Source organism: Heloderma suspectum, chromosome 12 (assembly GCF_057233095.1).
Source record: "Heloderma suspectum isolate Gila_16-S chromosome 12, 16-S_ref, whole genome shotgun sequence".
In the NCBI taxonomy this organism is placed as follows: Eukaryota; Metazoa; Chordata; class Lepidosauria; order Squamata; family Helodermatidae; genus Heloderma; species Heloderma suspectum.
In genome coordinates this window covers 17,496,292-17,515,723 of record NC_139469.1, presented here as the reverse complement: position 1 = coordinate 17,515,723, position 19,432 = coordinate 17,496,292, and positions in this window count along the sequence as shown.

Sequence of the window (19,432 nt, the reverse complement as noted above, 5' to 3'; positions counted from 1 at the left end):
ACTTCCATACTCTGTTGGTTCCTGCTCCCTGGAGTAAAGCTGCTCCCCAGCGATGCTCAAGACATACCTGTATATACGCCATCTTCAACAGGTTTCATATTAATCCCCAAGGTGTCCCAAGCATGATGTCTTGCACTTTAGCCCTCAACAAACAAGATAGACATGATTTCTTTGCTCAACAAGGTTAAACATCTCTTCTTCTTCCTCTTCCTCCTCTTCTTCTTCCTCCTCCTCCTCCTCCCTCCCTCACACACACACACACACACACACACACACACACACTATGGTTGCTCAGTGTCCTTTCCTGTCTGCTCCTCAAGAACACTTCTTGCACATGGGTTTAGCTTCAGGGTCCCTCCCTCTGATATTCATTGCATGCCATTCCAGGTTGTGCAGCCCTTTCCTCTGGGAGAGGTGGGTTATTTTTCAAGCACAATTATTACTTTTTTTTTTAACCCTCTCCTCCTTTTCATGCTTGGCAAGCAGTGAATTTTCCCCAGCTTAATTACGCAGGAGATACCAGCACCTTGTACATTTTTAGTAACTTGGATTCTTTTTCTCACAGTGCATCTTTCCTTGAAATATGGCGTGTTGTGTTGTGTGTGTGTGTGTTGTTATTTTTTTTAAACCAACTTAGTATAAAACCCCTATGATATATCTGGAGGAAGCATCTCCTGGTAGCGGAAGCATCCATCTGCTTGTCGGCAGATGGAGAAGTTGTCAAATAGCAACATGTAGGAGGGTCAACGCTTAGAGTGAGAGGAATTTGGAAGGGATTTATCAGCAACCAAGCAGGGGAAATTTGCTCTTGCAGCAACCTGTCATGTTAGAACAGATTGAGAATGATCGGGGCATTAAGTCTACGCAGAGCGAACCTGCATATAATTTGCATTCAGTCTTATCCAATCCAACTCATTCGAGTCCCGAATTTCTAATATGAGCACCCAAGACATTTAGCATGGGAACTTGTTAGGTACTTAAAAGATTTGGGGAGATTGGAGGTGGCGGGGTGACCTAGGCCCATAGGACAAAAAGATCCATAAAATTTGCACATGCTAATTTATATCTATATATGCAAATTTAGAAAGAATGACTAGGATTTATTTAAATTTTACAGGCGGCAAAGCCAATTAATGTCTTATGCAAATCACCTCGAAATAAATTCTTCCATTACATTGGCACCCCACCCCAGGTCACCCCAAATCAGTCATTTCTTTTCAATTACACTCAGTTTGCAATCTCTCGCTATCCTTTTTCCCACTTCTCACTTTTTCCCTCCTGGAAGAAAATTGACACTAATGGAAGTGCTTTTTCTAAGCTTAATTTCCATCCAGGGTTTTTTTGGGGGGGCGGGCTTGTCTTAACCTTCCCCTCCCCAGCTGCAATCCCTCTTGAAAACCACCCCCTGCATGACAATTAAGCTAAGAAAGAAATCTTCCATTGGTATCAATGGATACTCAGAGATCTGGGGAATAGATCTGGGGCCTGGGAAATAGATTCAGGGTCAGGGTTCCACAGACCCAAGCCTAGCAACACCCCTGCATTTGTCTGTCTGGGGGCAAAGGAGAAGATAGGACACACACACCCTCCATTCCACGTACTGAAGCCAACTGGAGTGGCAGCTGAACCTTACTTCAATACTAGCAAGGGGTTAGTGTCCTTCATCACACCCAGGGGCAGCAGGCCACTGTAGAGGTGCAGGACACCTCTAAAGTAGTGGAACACATAGCTTTGTCCGCCATGAGAGAGGAATGTTTCAGGGGCTGCCATCATTGCTCCCTCCTCCGTATGTGCCACCTGAAGCAGTTGCCTCTCTCTGCCGAATGGTAGGGCCAGCACTTATGAAAGCACTGGAGGCGAAACCTACTTGATATTTAACAGTATACCCTCTGACCAGAAAGCTCTCCACCCTAGTCCTAGATTGCAATTGTCATTCAGCACTCCATGTGAACAAATACATTCTGGAGGCAATTCATTTATTAGAAGTATTTTTATGCTGCCCTTCAATTCTATTCCCAAGAGAGTTTACAAAAACAGAAAAACCGATACCATGTAAATTCAAACAATATGATAAGATAAAAACCACAAAATCATAAAAACTGCTTTAAAAAAACAGCACAGAAGGATTAAAATTGCGTTTAAACAGTTTGGGGAAACAATGAAAACTTTGCCTGGTGCCGAAAAGGATAAGGTAGAGGGTTCCACAACTGGAGTGCCACCACTGAGAAGGCCCTTTCTCCAGTAGCCAGCCACCTCACCTCTGATGGTAGGGCCACCTGCAGATCTTAATGTTGGGTAGGGAGTGGTGTATTTTTTTTATCTATCTATCTATCTATCTATCTATCTATCTATCTATCTATCTATCACATTTCTATATCTCCTAATACCTGAAGCTCTCTGGGCAGTTCACAACAATTAAAACCACAAAATACAGCATAAGATATATTATGAAAGTTTAAAAGTTTAAAACTACAGTAAAAAATAAAAGCAAAAACCAGAATAAAACCTAGCAGCAATGCAGTGTTTGAAAATACAATAACAGAGTTAAAACAACAGAACTAAAAGGCTAAAATCCCTGGGAGAATAAAAAGGGCTTCACCTGGTGCCGGAAAGAACACAATGTAGGCACCAGGCGAGCCTCTCTGGGAAGCTCATTCCACAACCAGGGTGCCACAGCAGAAAAGGCCCTCTTGCTGGTAGCCACCCACCTCACTTCCTTTGGCAGGGGCTCCTGGAGACGAACTGCTGAAGATGATTTTAGGGTCCGGGCAGGTACAGATGGGAGGAGATGATCCTTCAGGTAACCTGGGCTTTGAATGTTAAGAATCAGCACTTTGAATTGGGCCCAGACATGGACTGGCAGCCAGTGCAGATGGAAAAGTACTGGTATAATATGATCACATTGGCCTGTCCCTGTTAACAATCTCCCTGCCCTGTTTTGGACCAGTTGAAGTTACCAGACCATTTTCAAAGGCAGCCCCACATATAACACATTACAGTAATCCAGATGAGAGGTTATCAGAGCATGGATAACTATAGCTAGGCAGTCTCTGTCGAGATAAGTGCATAGCTGGTATATCAGCCTAACCAGAGAAAAGGTCCTCCATGTCACCTCCACCTGTGCCTCGAGTGACAGTTGTGGATCCAAGAGCACCCTCAAACTATGAACCTGATCCTTTAGGGGGAGTGCAACCCCCCTCCAGAACAGGTTGAATATCACCTAGCTGGGCAGATGAACCACCCACTAACAGTACCTCCGTCTTGTCTGGACTGAGTCTCAGTTTATTGTTCCTCATCCTGTCCATTACTGTGCCCGGGCACTGATTCAGAACATCCACTGCCTCACCTGGATTTTATGAAAAGGAGAGGTAGAGCACAGTGTCATCTGCATATTGATGACGCCTCAGGCCACACCTCTGGATAACCTTCCCCCGCGGTTTCGTGTAGATGTCGAATAGCATGGGGAATAGAATAGAGCCCTGTGGAATGCCATAGCATAGCTGCCAAGGCACAGAGCAATAATCCCCCAGCACCACCTTCTGGAATTGGCCTTCCTAGTAGGAGTGGAACCACTGCAGTGCCGTGCCTCCAACTATCCAGAAGAATACCATGGCTGATGGTATCGAAAACCGCTGAGAGGTCCAAGAGAATCAGCGGGGTCACACTCTCCCTGTTCCTCTCCCAGCAAAGGTCATTCCCACAGGGCAACCAAGGCAGTTTCCATTCCAAATACAAGCCTGAAGCCCGATTGAAATGGTTCTAGATAATCTGTTTCATTCAAGAGTGCCTGGAGTTGTCCAGCAATCACCCAGTCAAGCATCTTGCCCAGGAAAGGGATGTTGGCTACCAGTCTATAGTTGTTAACATCCTCTGGGTCCAGGTTAGGCTTTTTCAGGAGTGGCCTGATTACTGCCTCTTTTAAAGAGGCCAGAACCACTCCCTCATTCAAGGAGGAATTTGCAACCTCCTGGAACTAGCTGCACATCCCCTCCTTATGAGATGTAATAAGCCAAGAAGGACAAGGATCAAGCACACAGGTGGTTAGCCGGACTTGGCCAAGCACCTTTTAGTACAGCCATGGCGGGATGGGAGGCATCTCTGGCCATTTTTTATTAGCAGAGATGCTGACGTCATATGCCACTGCTCTCATATGGCAATGGGGATTGTCATGATGAGCAGGTGCACTTCAAAATTTACCACTACGGGTTGGTACATATGGCAGCAGGGGGTCCAACAACCTTAGTCCTATGCTGTGAAGGGCTTTAAAAGGTCAAAACCAGCACTTCAGCAAATTCCAGAGAGTTCGCCATTTTCGGCACTATTCTAGGCATGTTTAGACAGAAAAAAGTCCTGCAACTCCCAGCATGCCGCAGCCAACCATGCTGACTGGGGCATGCTGGGAGTTGTAGGACTTTTTTCTGTCTAAAAAATGCATAGGGTTGCTCTCTTGGTCTCTTGCATCAAATACAAAAAGACTCTAGTCACATCTCGAAGAAGAACAGATCAACAGCACAACCTTATGCAGGTCTGCTCAGACGCAAGTCCCGGTGAGTTCAACAGGATCTCCTTTCAGGGATGTGTGCACAGGACTGCAGCCTTAACCCAGCAGAAGTTTTTGTGAGCTTTGTGAGATGGTTGAAATGTTATGTTCTGGTGGCAGATGATAGATAGGAGAGGGGACGGGGTGGGGGTGGGGATTGTAATCAGCAGGGACAAAAGGCCCTGAAATTCAAGAGGTTCAGTCTGTAACATTTCCATGCAAAACTATGTGCCCTGCTTTACAAAAGACAGTCCTCTTTTTCAGGGATGGATAAACTGGTCTCCTCCTTTTGGACTACAACTCCCATAATCCCTGGCCATTGGCCATACTGGCTGGGGCTTATGGGAGTCCCATTCATAGTCCAAAACATCTGGAGGGTGCTAAGTTGCTGACAACATTGAAAGGCTGTGTGGTCCAAGTCCAGTTTCAGGCAGGGCCAGCACAAGCTCTCCTGCTGCCTGAAGCAAGAGAGCATACACGCACCTCCTCCTCCTCCTCCCACCCTCTTACCACATCCCCCTTTACCCTCCCATTGACAATGCCACTATTACTCTCTGAAGAGCCCTATCAGCCATAAAAAGCAGCTGGTGTGGCTCTTCAGAGAACCCATCAGGCCCAGATTCGTGGCTCTAAGGGGGTCCTTTCTCTTGGTTTGGTCCTTTCTCAAGGCCAGGCATTGTGGGTGGGGGACCCCAGGAGTTTGCCTATACCCTCTGATTCACAACAAGAGTATTCTCAGCACAAACCAGAGGGTGGGTGGCTGAAAGCATTCGCCCATCCTTTGTTCCACTGAGAGCAAAAGAGAGGGCGGGCGGCCACTCCAGAGAGCCCCGCCAACTGCTTTGTCACTGCAGCACTTGCCACAGTGGGAGGGTGGGACAGACAAGCATCAACCTCTAGCAGGGACTCCAGAGCATCCATTAGCATTGCTGAGCAGCTGGATGCTCTGGACATCTCCACCAGTCCCTCTCTCCCACTGCCATAAATGCCGGGGGTGGGGGTAAGCAGCTGGCAGGGCTCTCTGGAGCACCTGCCAGAGATGGCGGTGGGCCCTTCTAGTGGGGGTGGAGGGAGAAGTGGTGCAATTTGCCACTCATCCGACTCCACTGCTTGAAGCAGTGGTTTCACGCCTCTTCAAGGGAGGGCCAGCTCTGGTTTCAGGATCAAGAACCCTAAGAAAGGAGAGGCAGGGGTCTTGAAGTTGCCCCTCCATGGCACCTGAACAGCAGACTGAGCAGGCACACAGGTCACCTGGCCACAGTCTTCCCCATTACGGTGATCTGTATGGTATTTCTATTTAAATGAAAATAATTACTTCTTAATTTGCATCTATACATATAAATTAGCAGATGCAAAATTGACACAAACCTGTGTCCTCTTTTGTGGTGCTGTTTTCACTCTCTTTTTTTTGGGGGGGGGTGATGTGTAAGTGACCACCATATATATATGTATACAATGGGTTGTATCCCATGTTAGTCCTACTTAGAGTAGATCCATTGAAATGAATGGACTAACAAGTCCCATTAATTGTAATGGGTCTACTCTAAGTAGGATTTACTTTGGATAGAGCCCCATATATATGTATGCACACATTGGTTGATGGTGCTGGTGTTGCTTTATGGAAGGAAAGGGATTTTTTCCCACTAGTTTCCCATCTGTATCAGTGGGAGCAGCAGAAACCATTAATTAGCAAATAATAAGGACTGATCTATGTTTATGTTCTTTGTTAGGACATGGGAGGGTCCTTGTGGACTAGAAGGGTGATTTCAGAGGAGCAGGCACAACAGTTTTGGTGCTGAACAGCAGAACAGTGACATCTAGAGGGGCAAATGTAGAACTTTCCAGAAACCGTTGAATCTAGAGGAGAAAATGCAAAACATTCCAGAAGGCAATGAAACTAGAGGAGAAAGTGCAGAACTTTCCAGAAGTCAGTAAAATTATCACTCTTTTCAACAACCACTTTACCTTGGAATGAGGTAGCCACCACCAGAGTTAGCTCCAGGTTTGAGGGAGACCATGGGAAACATTCCCTCCTCTCACAGTGGAGAGTACCTGATCATAGTGGACGTGCTCCAAGCAGCACTAGGCAGCTGGGTCTAGCCACCGCTCACATTTCCCACAATTCCTCAGAGCGACACTAGACCAGGGGCATTGTGGGAAATTAAAATGGCATCTACATCCAGCTACCTGGTGATGCTCAGAGTTCTGGTTCAGGGGGAAAATTAAGGGAGCTACAAGGCAGGCATCATCAACTGGGATTCAATGCCACAACTTCGCCTCCTTGGGAGTGACCATGTTACTGAGAAGCTCAGCCATATTGGCTTTTGTACATATGCAGCATACACCTCTTTTGTTCTGGGGAAAGCTGCACAGACAAGAGGAGACTGGCAACCAGGAGCAAGGATACTGACGTTAGTATGCTAGGCTGCCTGCCTTTATTGCGTTTGAAATGCCTTGACCTGTGTGTCTTCTACTGTAACTTCATCAAAGGAGTTGCCCTGCTGTAGTATGCAAAGTCTGGAATCCCAGACACAGGCAAATGCCTCCCTCAGTACCAAGTTGAGAGCCAGTGTGGTGTAGTGGCAAGAGTGTTGGACTGGGAGCTGGGAGATCCGGATTCTAGTCCCCACTCGGCCATGGAAGCTCACTGGGTGACTTTGGGCCAGTCAAAGACTCTCAGCCCAACCTACCTCACAAGGTTGTTGTTGTGAGGATAAAAGGGAGAGGAGGTGGATAATGTAAGCCGCCTTGGGTTCCTTGCAAGAGGAAAAAAGGCGGGGTATAAATGCAATAAATAAATAAGTTGCCACCCTACACAGGCAACACAGAAGGGCAGCGGTGTAGTGGAGACAGGGCTTGCAGGGACGCAGCCCCGGCGCTTTTTCACTAGCAGGGGCTCTTGTGTCATCTGCCACCCCCACCCTCAGAATTCCCTGTTCCCTCTGAGCTCAGCTGCGATCCTCACTGTAGCTGTGGGGGGAATGAATTTTCCAAGCAACAATATATTGTTCCATGTTGGAATGCAAAGTCTTTGGGATGACTTGGTCTGGAATGGGCAGTTAAGACCTCTTTGCCTTACCAAAGACGTGCTCCTGGTGGACATGCAAACTCCTAGAACTGGTTTGTTGATATGGATCGACACAGCTGCCTGAAATGTTTGGACTGCCCTTGGAGACTGTCAATGAGCGCCTGCATTCCCAAATTTACCACTACACGTACGTGTGTGTGTGTGTGTGTGTGTGTGTGTGTGTGTGTAGTTCAATCCAGCTGGGTGTGAGGACATTTCTGTTGGAGGGGGAGCGGGGAGATTTAATGGAGCTTAGGGAAGGCCAATGGGTAATGTTGGGGTGCTAAGAGAGTGTGCAAGGGGGCTGTTCAAATGAGAAGAGATCGGTCCATGAGGGCTGAGATGAGAGGGTGACGCTTCCATAGGGTATCATATTTTGAAAACCTAAAATGTTTGTGTTTGAGTGAGTGAGTGAGTGAGTGAAAAAGATTTTAATACCCCTGCATTTTTTCTCAGACATCCAATTGAAATACCCCTGCCTTACTCTCAGCTGCACTGTTTTGGATCCCAGTTGAAGGTTGTGTATCTTACAAGGTTGTATACTCTTAGAAGGGGGTGCGGCTGTGAGGGGGCATGGCTGTGGCTGTCACAAAGGGACCCTGCACTTCTGAACTTGCCACTACACTACTGCACAAGGGTACCTTTAAATTGGCTGATCTGTAGCCCTGGAAGGGTCCAACCATGAAGCATCCTCACCTCAAAAGAGATCAGCTTAAAATACCACCTGGATCCCCTTCGAGTTACCCTTTTGTTCTACATCCCACCATTACCTACCCATCTCTCAGAAGCATGTCTTTGCAACGCTTAGCTAGCCGTCTTTAATTCAGCCAAGCAATCCGGAGTCCAAAGGAAGGTTTCTTCTTTCCATTCCCCAGAGTCAAGCTACTGTACCTTGTGCTTTAACTTGTCTTTGTGTTTTGTGTTTTAACTTGTCTTTGTGTTTCCCCAGAGTTAAGTTATTGTGCCTTGTTTTTAATTTTGTCCTGAGTCTGCCCAAAGTAACTGCTCCTTTGTGCTCCCAACATGGAGGCTATAACTGCCATTGCGTTCAGGCACCCAGAACTCTTAGGTCATGGAGATAGGCAGCACGGACTGACTCTGTCACACAGGTAAAGATCCACCTGGGGATTGTGCAGCTCCCAATCTGTTCCTTGTGGTCTCACCTAGCACTTTCCCTCTCCTTCTCTGGTACCGAGACAATGGCATGGACCCAAGGCTCACAGGAACTAGCACCTGTTTTGCTAGTTTAATAACCCAGGGTAATAACCCTGTTTTTATTAACAAGGACACTGACATCGTCTTCCACCCCCACCCCCAGCCTTCCCTGTTCCTTCAGAGCTTACCTACAGTCCTCACAGTAGCTGGAGGAAAATTAATTCTCCTAGCATCTATTGCTCCTTGTAAAGTATTTGTGGATGGCTTAGTCTTGAATGGGCCATTAAGACCCATTTGAGAACTGCTGGTAGCCATAAAAACTCTTAGAACTGCTTTGTTGTTATGGATCAAGACAGCTGCCTGCCATTTTGGACTCTCCTTGAGGGCATGGGTAGGGGGACAGTCCAATACACCTACCCCCCCCACACACACACACACATTTTCCAGGGCCAGAATACCTGTCCCTTTGCTTCAACCACCTTGCTGCCATGGATACCCAGACAGAGCACCCCACCCTAGGGCATGCCAATTTCTGCATTTCCCCACAGCCCCTTCAGCACAGTCACCTACCTACATTGGGATCCTGGTTGCCCATCCCAAGGGGTGAGCAAGAGGGCCTCCACTCAGCATGCATGGCCACATTTGTGGGGTTGCAGACCCGGGTGGCCTGCCCTCTCCTATGGGAGAGCCATCTCTTGCAGTGGGGCAACGTGGCGGCTGGGGTTGTGGATTTTAAGCTCATTGAGTTTCCATAGAATCATAGAATAGTAGGGTTGGAAGGGGCCTATAAGACTGTCGAGTCCAACCCCCTGCTCAATGCAGGAATCCAAGTCAAAGCATCCCTGACAGATGGCTGTCCAGCCTCGTCTTGGATGCCTCCAGTGTGGGAGAGCCCACCACCTCCCTAGGTAATTGGTTCCATTGTCGTATTGCTCTAACAGTCTGGAAGTTTTTCCTGATGTTCAGCCGGAATCTGGCTTCCTGAAACTTGACCCCATGATTCTGTGTCCTGCATTCTGGGATGATCAAGAAGAGATGCTGGCCTTCCTCTCTGGGACAACCTTTCAGTGGACAATTGCACTGTATCTCAGGCTAAGTACAGCCACACAACCCAATACACCCGCTTCAAATTTATTTCTTCCTCTTTTTCCTGATATTGCTCTAAAACAGACTCCCATAATCCCCCAGCCGTACGGAGGGTGATGGTGTAGGGAAGACTGTTCTAAAATTTGTCCTTTTGGCCCCTCGAGAAACCCACCCTCAGCTACCGAAACCAGAAGGAATCACAATTGTGCTTTGGCCTCCACACCCTGCCTCACCATTTGCCTAGCGCTCTTCCTGCTTTATATTTGGCAAACCATAACTCCCCACCTCCGTCTTTTCTCACCCCGTCTCTGTTGCTAGGACTAGTCTGCCAGTCCAGAGCTAGTGATGTACAAATGAAGCTTTCTTCTTTCTATAATCATTGATGGTAAAATAAAACTTGTATTGCTGACTCTTAATCTTTGTCAGTGAACTCATTTCAGTTCTGCCAGTACAGCGTAAGGCAGGGGAGCAAAACCTCTTTCAGCCCCAGGTTCTTTTGGCCAGATTTAATTTCAGAGAAGCTCTCAGAGGCTGCATTCCAGTGGTGGGCAGGGCTGGAGGCAAAAGGGGCGTCCCTCCGAGCTTGAGGTTCTGCACCCCTGGTGTAAGGTTTACCATGTGCGCACCGCGGCTTGAAATAGATTTCTATATTTCCAGCTTCGACATGCACACACACTCAAGTATTATTTTTATTACTTATTACATTTCTCTACTGCCCCATAGCTGAAGTTCTCTGGGCAGTTTACAGAAATTAAAATATTAATATAAAAAGTTTAAAAGCTATCTACATAAAAGCACACAGACAATATACACAAACAACATATAAAGTAATGGGGGACTTCAATTTCCCCGATATTTGTCGGGAGACAAATTCTGCAAAACATGGCCCCTCCAGGAAATTCCTGACTTGTGTTGCAGATAATTTCCTCCTACAGAAAGTGGAGGAAAGAACTAGATGACAGCCTATCCTTGACTTGATCCTAACCAACAGAGATGACTTAGTCGATAAAGCAGCAGTTACGGGAACTCTAGAGGAAAGTGACCATGTTATACTGGAGTTGTTGGTTCTAAAGGAAGCAAAAGCCGAGCGTAGCCAAACGCGTACCCTGGATTTCAGGAAAGCCAATTTTTAATAAACTCAGAACAATTATAACTAAGGGCCCATGGCAAGCGACTCTAATGAAAAAAGGAGTCCAAGATGGGTGGGAGTTTTTAAAAAAGGAAATTCTCAAGGCACAAACAATTCCAACAAGAAAAAAGGTGGAAGACAACAGAAGCCAATGTGGCTTCACAAAAAGCTTAGAGACAACCTGAAACAAAAAAGGACACATATAGGAAGTGAAAGGAAGGCCAAGTAACAAAGGAAGAGTACAGGCAGGTAGCACAGAATTGCAGGGATGGCATCAGGAAGGCTAAAGCTGAGAACGAGCTGAGGTTAGCGAGGGATGCTAAAAGCAACAAAAAGGCTTTCTTCAGATCTGTGCATAGTAAAAGACAGAGGAAAGAAATGCTGGTTCAGCTATTAAGTAAGGATGGCAAAATGATAACAGATGACAAAGAAAAGGCAGAGGTGCTCAATTCCTACTTTGGCTCAGTCTTCTCCCGAAAGAGGGTCTGTGACCCCCCTGGCAAAGGTGACGTACAGGCTGAAGGGGCAGGATTGCAGCTTGAGATGGATAGGCATATGGTCAAGGAACACCTAATTACTTTGAATAAGTTGAGACCTCCAGGGCCAGATGAACTGCATCCTAGAGTAATAAAGGAACTGGCAGAAGAACTCTCAGAACCGCTGTCTATTCTCTTTGAGAACTCATGGAGGACGGGGGAAGTGCCAGATGACTGGAGGAGGGCTAATGTTGTCCCTGTCTTCAAAAAGGGTAAAAAGGAGGAACCTGGGAACTACAGACCAGTCAGTCTGACATCAATCCCTGGGAAAATTCTGGAGCAGATGATAAAGCAATCCATCTGGAAGCACCTTGACAACAATGCAGTGATTACTCGAAGCCAACATGGATTTGTCAAGAACAAATCCTGCCAGACAAATCTGATCTCATTTTTTGATCAAGTCACCTCCCTTGTAGACCGTGGGAATGCTGTAGACATCATATACCTCGACTTCAGCAAAGCTTTCGACAAAGTGTCCCATGATATCCTGATGAGCAAACTATCTCAAAGTGGGCTAGATGAAACAACGATCTGGTGGATCCACAGTTAGCTACAGAATTGGACTCAAAGAGTGCTTATCAATGGGACCTTCTCAAACTGGGGAGAGGTAACGAGCGGGGTACCGCAGGGCTCAGTCCTGGGCCCAGTGCTCTTCAACATTTGTATTAATGACTTGGAGGAGGAGGTGCAGGGAATGCTGATCAAATTTGCAGATGACACAAAATTGGGAGGGATAGCTAATACCTTGGAAGACAGAAACAAAATTCAAAGTGATCTTGATAGACTGGAGCGCTGGGCGGAAAATAATGGAATGTCATTTAATAAGGACAAATGCCAAGTTCTTCACCTAGGAAAAAGAAACCAAATGCACAGTTAGAAGATGGGGGATACGTGGCTCAACAACACTACAAGGGAGAAGGATCTTGGAATTGTTGTAGATCACAAGCTGAATATGAGTCAACAATGTGATGTGGCTGCAAAAAAGGCAAATGCTATTTTGGGCTGCATTAATAGAAGCATAGCTTCCAAATCCCAGGAAGCTTCATCTTGAGTACTGTGTTCCGTTCTGGGCACCACACTTCAAGAAGGATGCAGACAAACTGGACAGGGTTCAGAGGAGGGCAATGAAGATGATCAGGGGACTGGGGAAGAAACCCTGTGAGAAGAGACTGAAAGAATTGGGCATGTTTAGCCTTGAGAAGAGAAGACTGAGGGGAGATATGATAGAATTCTTCAAGTACTTGAAAGGCTGTCACAGAGAGGAAGGCCAGCATCTCTTCTCAGTCATCCCAGAGTGCAGGACACTGAATAACAGGCTCAAGTTACTGGAAGCCACATTCTGGCTGAACATCAGGAAAAACTTCCTGACAGAGCAATACGACAATGGAACCAATTCCCTGGGGAGGTGGTGGGCCACACTGTGTGGTGATGCCACACTGGAAGCATCCAAGATGAGGCTGGACAGCCACCTGTCAGGGATGCTCTGACTTGGATTCCTGCACTGAGCAGGTGGTTGGACTCGATGGCCTTGTAGGCCCCTCCCAACGCTACTGTTCTATAGTTCTATGATTGTATGAACTAAAACCAACTTTAAACTGTCAGTCATAACTAAAGACCCATCATAACTAAAGACACATAACTAAAGTTCACATGTACACATGTGAACGAAGATATTTGGTAACAGCTGGCTTCCAGAGATGCTCAAAAACGCACGGCTCCCCCCCCCCCTCAGACAAAGCGCTGCATGCAGCCCACTTCACGGAATGCTCATCCAGTTAACTAACTAGGCCTGTGCAGGTGTGCGCATGGCTGGAATCTGCTTGATATCGTTCTATCTTCACAGTTTCCCCGGCGAAGAAAAGCAGCCTGTATGATAGCCTTCACAAAATGAAAGGGATTAAAGAGAAGGGAGGGAGAAAGGGATTAAGCTGTGAACATGAGAGCAGCAGTAGGCCATTGAAATCATGAAAGGTGTGTTTTAATGAGGAAAAAAGCCCCAGGATAAATAAGGCAAAAGGAAGCGCTCATAGAAACATACCAGAGTGTGTGTGTGCGTGTGCGCGTGCAGCCCACTTATTATACTCACACCACCCACTAGTGATCACTAATAAGTAACCAATAAATTGCCTTTACACAAAATGTTTCCAGAGTACCCAGTGCCACGATTCTATTTTACAGAACAGAAACTGGATTCATCCAAAGTTACTTCACTATGGCAAGCATCTCCAGACTAGGGCTAAGTAAAACCGGCCTAAGAAAATTATCCACCTTATATTCAGGCAGCGATGTTGTGCTGCGATGGGGGGGGGGAGCATTTTGCTCTATATTCTCCCATGGGGCGGAGGCGAGATTCAGTTCATCACACCTTGGGTGTTGTCACACGAGGCAGAAATCCCACACTCTTACCGGGCTTTCTTCTTCTGGAGTCTTTCTGGCATTGCAATTGACACAATGCATGTGCCTCCCCTTTTGGTTTTTTTGACCGTTTCCCTTGCACAGAAGTTCCCTATGTTTTATTTATACCAGCACTAGATGGTGCTGTGGCATTATGGAGATAGCGCCGGTTCCCGGAATTACACATCCTCTTTAATGGAAGTATAATTTATTGCTACATTATCAGCAAGTTAAATCATTGAGGGATAAACCAAAAAAAACTCAGGAGAGGTACGGGAGGATGACAACATCATGAAGAGGGCCCACAAACTTCCGTGACTGACCCAACACAAATGGCACTCCATTTCATTTATTACAATTCTATACCGCCCAATAGCCAAAGCTCTCCGGGCAGTTCACAGAGATTAAAAACCATTAAAAATACATTATACAGAGTATAAAAAACCATTTACATACAAACATATAAATGGACAGCATATACAGACATAAATCTAAACCATTTTAAACAAGCAACAATAAGAAAATCCAGGACCTGATTAAAACCTTATCATAATGCCAGAGAGAAGAGGAAGCTTTTAACCTGGTGCCAAAAAGATAACGTTGGCACTAGGTGGGCCTCATTGGGGAGAGTGTTCCATAATTAGGGGCCACAACCAAGAAGGCCCTCTCCCTTGTTGCCATCTTGTGAGCCATTTCTGCAACATCCCACCAACCTCAAGAACAAAACCATCATCCTGGCACAATTAACACACAACAGTGGAAGTTCTGATCATATCCACTGAAAGAAGATTCTGTCTGTGATGCTGCTTTATACGTGACACTGCTTTATACTAAGTCAGACCACTGGGCTGTTAATAGCCAGTATTCACTGTTCTGACTGGCAGCAGCATTCCAGCACCTCTGGTAGGGAGAAGGGTTTTTTTGGCTAGCTGGTCCTTTTCACTGGACATGCTACAAGTTTAGCTTGAGATCTTCCATCTGCAAAGCAATCCTATATACGTGTCCTGCTCTGACTGGGTCCGGCTCCATGATAGACAAACACAGGGACAAATAGAAGAGGGAAGTCAAATGATCAAGCACAGTTTTACCTGGTTTTCCACGGAGGTCAGAGGCTCAGCCAAAGTCAAAATCCAGGAGATCAGTCAAGCAGAAACACAGTCCAAAAGCAGAGTCAGGCAGGGGTCAGTAGCACAGAGGTCCAAACACAAGGGAAAATCAAGATAACAGGCAACTGGAGCTGAAAATAAGGCATCATTTCCAGCAATGGAGAGATTGATATTGCAGGCTTATATTGCCTGAGTTTCCTGAGCTCCACCCAGGGCTCAGCTGCAGTTCATTACAGGCCTTGCTCATGAGGAGTCTCTTCCCCTTGAGGAGTCCTCCTTTGCAATCTAGCCCTTCTTCTTAAAGATGCCCTACTGGCCTGCTTCTTGAGATAACAATGCTCTTGGGGGCTAGGTGGTCAATCAGCTTCCTTCTCAGAGTCAGAGCTCCCCTCCTCCTATTGATTGACCTGAGGTCATCTCCCCTAAAGGTCCAGGATCTCCCAGGTCTCCTGACATGGGTGGCTCCTTGGTATCATTCATCTCTGGGAGCTCTAGGTCCTTGGAGGAGGAGGATTCCTCCAGCGGGAGCATGATAATACCAGGGATGAAGAACCTCAGGCCTGTGGGCCATATCTGACCTACCCGTGGGCCAAATCTGGCCCTCCTGTGTTCCCCAGAAGGCTCTGCCTCCTTCCTCTGACCTCCAATTGTTTAGTGGTTTCCGTCTTTTGTGCAGTGCTCTCCCACCCTTCTAAAAGGTTGAACTGCTTCTCCGAAGGCCTAATTACCGGGTAAAATCCAATCTAGGTCATACTTAGAGTAGATCCATTGGAATAAATGGGACTTAAGCTAGTCATTACTTTAATGGTTCTACTGTTTTAAATTTACTTTAATGGATCCATTCTAAGTAGGACTTATGTTGAATTTTACCCCCTGGCAGCAAGAGCCTGAAGATACAATATGCTGGTATTTTGGCCCCACCCCTTTTGCCTTCAGCTCTGCCCACCACTGGAATGTGGACTCCAAGAGCTTCTCCAAAATGGAATGCAGCCCTCAGGCTGAAAGAGGTTTGACACCCCTGCTATATACTAATAGGAAATCCAACATTTGCAGGGAGTGGGCTTAGGTTTTTAGGGATGCCAAAGCAGGCAAATGAGGACTGAGCATGCTCAAAGGCCAGGGAATACTGACCGCTGGGGGCAAGGTGGAAAACCCAGAAGAAAGGGGGATGGGTGGAACGGAGTATTGTGAATGAAGGCATGGCTGGCTGGAACCCTGAACAGGAACCCGTCATGCTGCCACATTTTGTTGCAGGCCCCACTCATATGCTCTACTTCAGAACTACGGGTTCTCCTCGATGTCTGAAAGTCACTGAGAGCCAGTCTGCTGTAGTTGTCAGAGCTTTGGACTGGGACTCAGGAGATCCAGGTTCTAGTCCCCACTCAGCCCTGAAGCTCAATAGGTGACTTTGGGCCAGTCACTGACTCTCAGGCTAACCTACCTCACAGGGTTGTTGTGAAGATGAAATAGAGAGGAGGAGGCCTGTGAAAGCCGCCTTGGGTTCCATGCAAGAGGGAAAAGGCGGGATATAAATGTAACAATAAAATAAATAAAATTGTACACAACGCTCCTGAGATTCATGGGTATAAATTGCTTAATTTGTCCAGTCCTGCCCACCCACCCCCACCCACAGCATTCCATGCTATCAGCTGGCAGATTTTCTTCTCTGTGTGCCATATTTCGTATTCTGCACAGATGAAGCAATTCATTAACTGGCCACATTATGGTGTTCCCCACCCCTCCTGTTCTTTTATGATGCTTTCTAAACCACGGCTCGGTTTTACCTCAGCATCCATATTGGCGCCCGCCCCACCTCCCAAGATGGATCTTGCTCATCAGACCACCCTCAATGCCCTAATTGGCAGTGTCGGCAAAAACCCATTTTCCGCTTTTCTTTCAGCAAGGCAGTAAAAAGTATCTAAATTTGGCCTTCAACTCTCAGGTGCCCCTTTCCCCATGTCTCCTTTATAAGCCACAATTACTCATCTTCTCTCTCTCTCTCTTTTTTTCTTTCACTCGCTTCCTGCTTACTGTGCCTTTAACAATGGCTCTCTCCTTGGGGACATGGTCAAACGTTTCATTATTCACATGTAAAATTCAGCATTCGCTTGATCATCTTAATGCGAGGAGCTGTTAGCACCAGCCGCCAGGGGACAGTGGCTTCCCGCTACCTCAGGCAAAACTTCCCAATGTGGAAACCATGTTGGGAGGTGACAGAAGGCAATGATGTGCCGTGATTCACCAGTGCCCTGTGGCAAGCAGGGCAACGTCTTTCTGTGGGCTGACTAGTTCTTAAAATGCAGTTTACCAGCCATATGGGTGAGTGACTGGCTCTTTCCCTCAGGCGCAATGTAAAATATGTCACAGGATGACTCAGACTCGTTCCACGCACAGACCAACACCACCACAGCAGCTTGGGCCTAATTCACACGGACAGCGGATGAAATGGCAAAAGACTTTCTTGTACACTTAGGCTGAACTTTCAAATGGTACAAAGTTTGACCTGTATTTCCAGTCAGGTGAGATCTGTGGAGGCTGGTGGCTCTGATTACGGTGGGGTAGTGAATCCATTCTGGGTTTCAGTCAGAACCAGCCAGAACTCTAAAGGAGCTGTCCGTGGTCCTGAACCTATTTGGAGGTTAGGGTTCAGCACCAAGGGTATGAATTCCTGCACATACTGGATTCCAGGGAAGAGAGTTCTAGTCATGCTTTCTGTGTGTGTGTGTGTGTGTGAGAGAGAGAGAGAGAGAGAGAGAGTGAGAGAGACAGAGACAGAGACAGAGAGAGAGACAGAGAGAGACAGAGAAATGGATGGAGGAAAGCAGAGAGTGGGATGAGAGGCTGTAGCTGGAGTTAGTTGAACCTGAAGGTTCAGAGATGAGTTGGGTTAAAGCTGCTCTCTGGGGAATCTGGGGTCTCCAGCGTGGTGCCCATCAGCATCAATGCACCCACAGACTAGAGCTGTGCCAAATATTTCTCCCACATTTTTTTCGACCATTTTCATTCAATTTTATAGAAGAGACATTGCTTTCAAAAAGAAATTCAATGGTGAAGAAATTTCAGAGAAATTCTCATGGGTTGGGTTTGGGTTTCTTGGGCTTACCTTACTTAACAGGTGGCTGAGAAGTGAGCACTAGTGTCCTGTTTTTCACTGTACCATCATCTCCCTGGCTGCCTGTAGCCTCCTCCGCTTCCTACATGTCAATGAAAGCCCAGTTTAAGGCACCATGAGGTAATTCCTCCCACAGGGCTTTTTCAGATCAGGATGTGCAGGCAGCCTGGGAGGCTGGCTGTGATTACGTAAGCTCAAAAACACTACAAAAATACATTATAAAACATCCTGAATGCGGCAGAACAATGAAAGCCTCTTTCATGGGGGGAAGAAAACTTTCAGGAAACTGGAGGACAGATTTTGGCAGAGCATGAACTCCACCTCATCCCTGGAGCTGGACACCACACTGCCCCCACCTGCTTTGTGGTGGATACAAACTAGGGCCCAGCCTTCCAAGACAGCTGATGCTGTTCCAGCATGAAACCCCCCAAAGCCCTTACCAAAAAAGAGAGAAGCTGTGCTAGAAGCCCTGCCAGTGGGGATCCCTGCCTGGGAGAAACTGTGGAGCATTTCTCCTCCCCCTGGAGAAATTCGGGGAAACCATCTCCCAAATTTCTCTGCCCACAAGTAAGATGGAGAATTTCAAGAGGCCATTTGCACACAGCTCTACTGCAGACCCCCCTTTTGGCAGGTTCCCTGTCCGGGTTCCCTGTCCCTCCTGACTTTTATTGTATTTCATAAGAATCTTTTTAAACTGGGAGGCGGGCTTGCGGCAAAATGAAGTCCTGCTCTCCAGCACCATCTGAATTCAGTTCAAAAGAGTGGTTTTGTGTCTGGAGCTGAAACCCCGCCCCTGCCTTGTACATAGGCTTTTGGGCAAGTGACTTTTCTTTTAGTCTCACCAGCTTGCCTTCTGGGAAAGGAGTCTTTTATGGACAGCCATGCCCATTATGGCAGCCATTTTATGAATGGGCAATCTTTATCCCCGTGGCAGCCATTTTGTGAGAGCATCCACAACATTCTCTCAAAATTCCAAATGGGCCTCCTGACCTAAAAAGGTTGGAGAGCACCTGTTCACCCCCACAGATGTTCTGCGTATATCTCTCTAAAGAAGGCAAACCTTACCAAGACAGCTTAAGCCTCCAGTTCTCTCGTCAGAAGGAAACAAAACCCTGCAGTGGCCCTTCTTGCCTGCTCTGGGAAGTAAGGGGTGTGTCACAATATAAACAAAATGGGATAGTTATCTTTGGCATGGGGACAATGGGAGTTGTAGTCTAAGGCATCTGGAGGGCATGCTGGATGGAGACCATGCAGTGCAGGCTGGTGGCTCTGGTGTCACTGGGGTGGTAAATCCACTCTGACCTTCA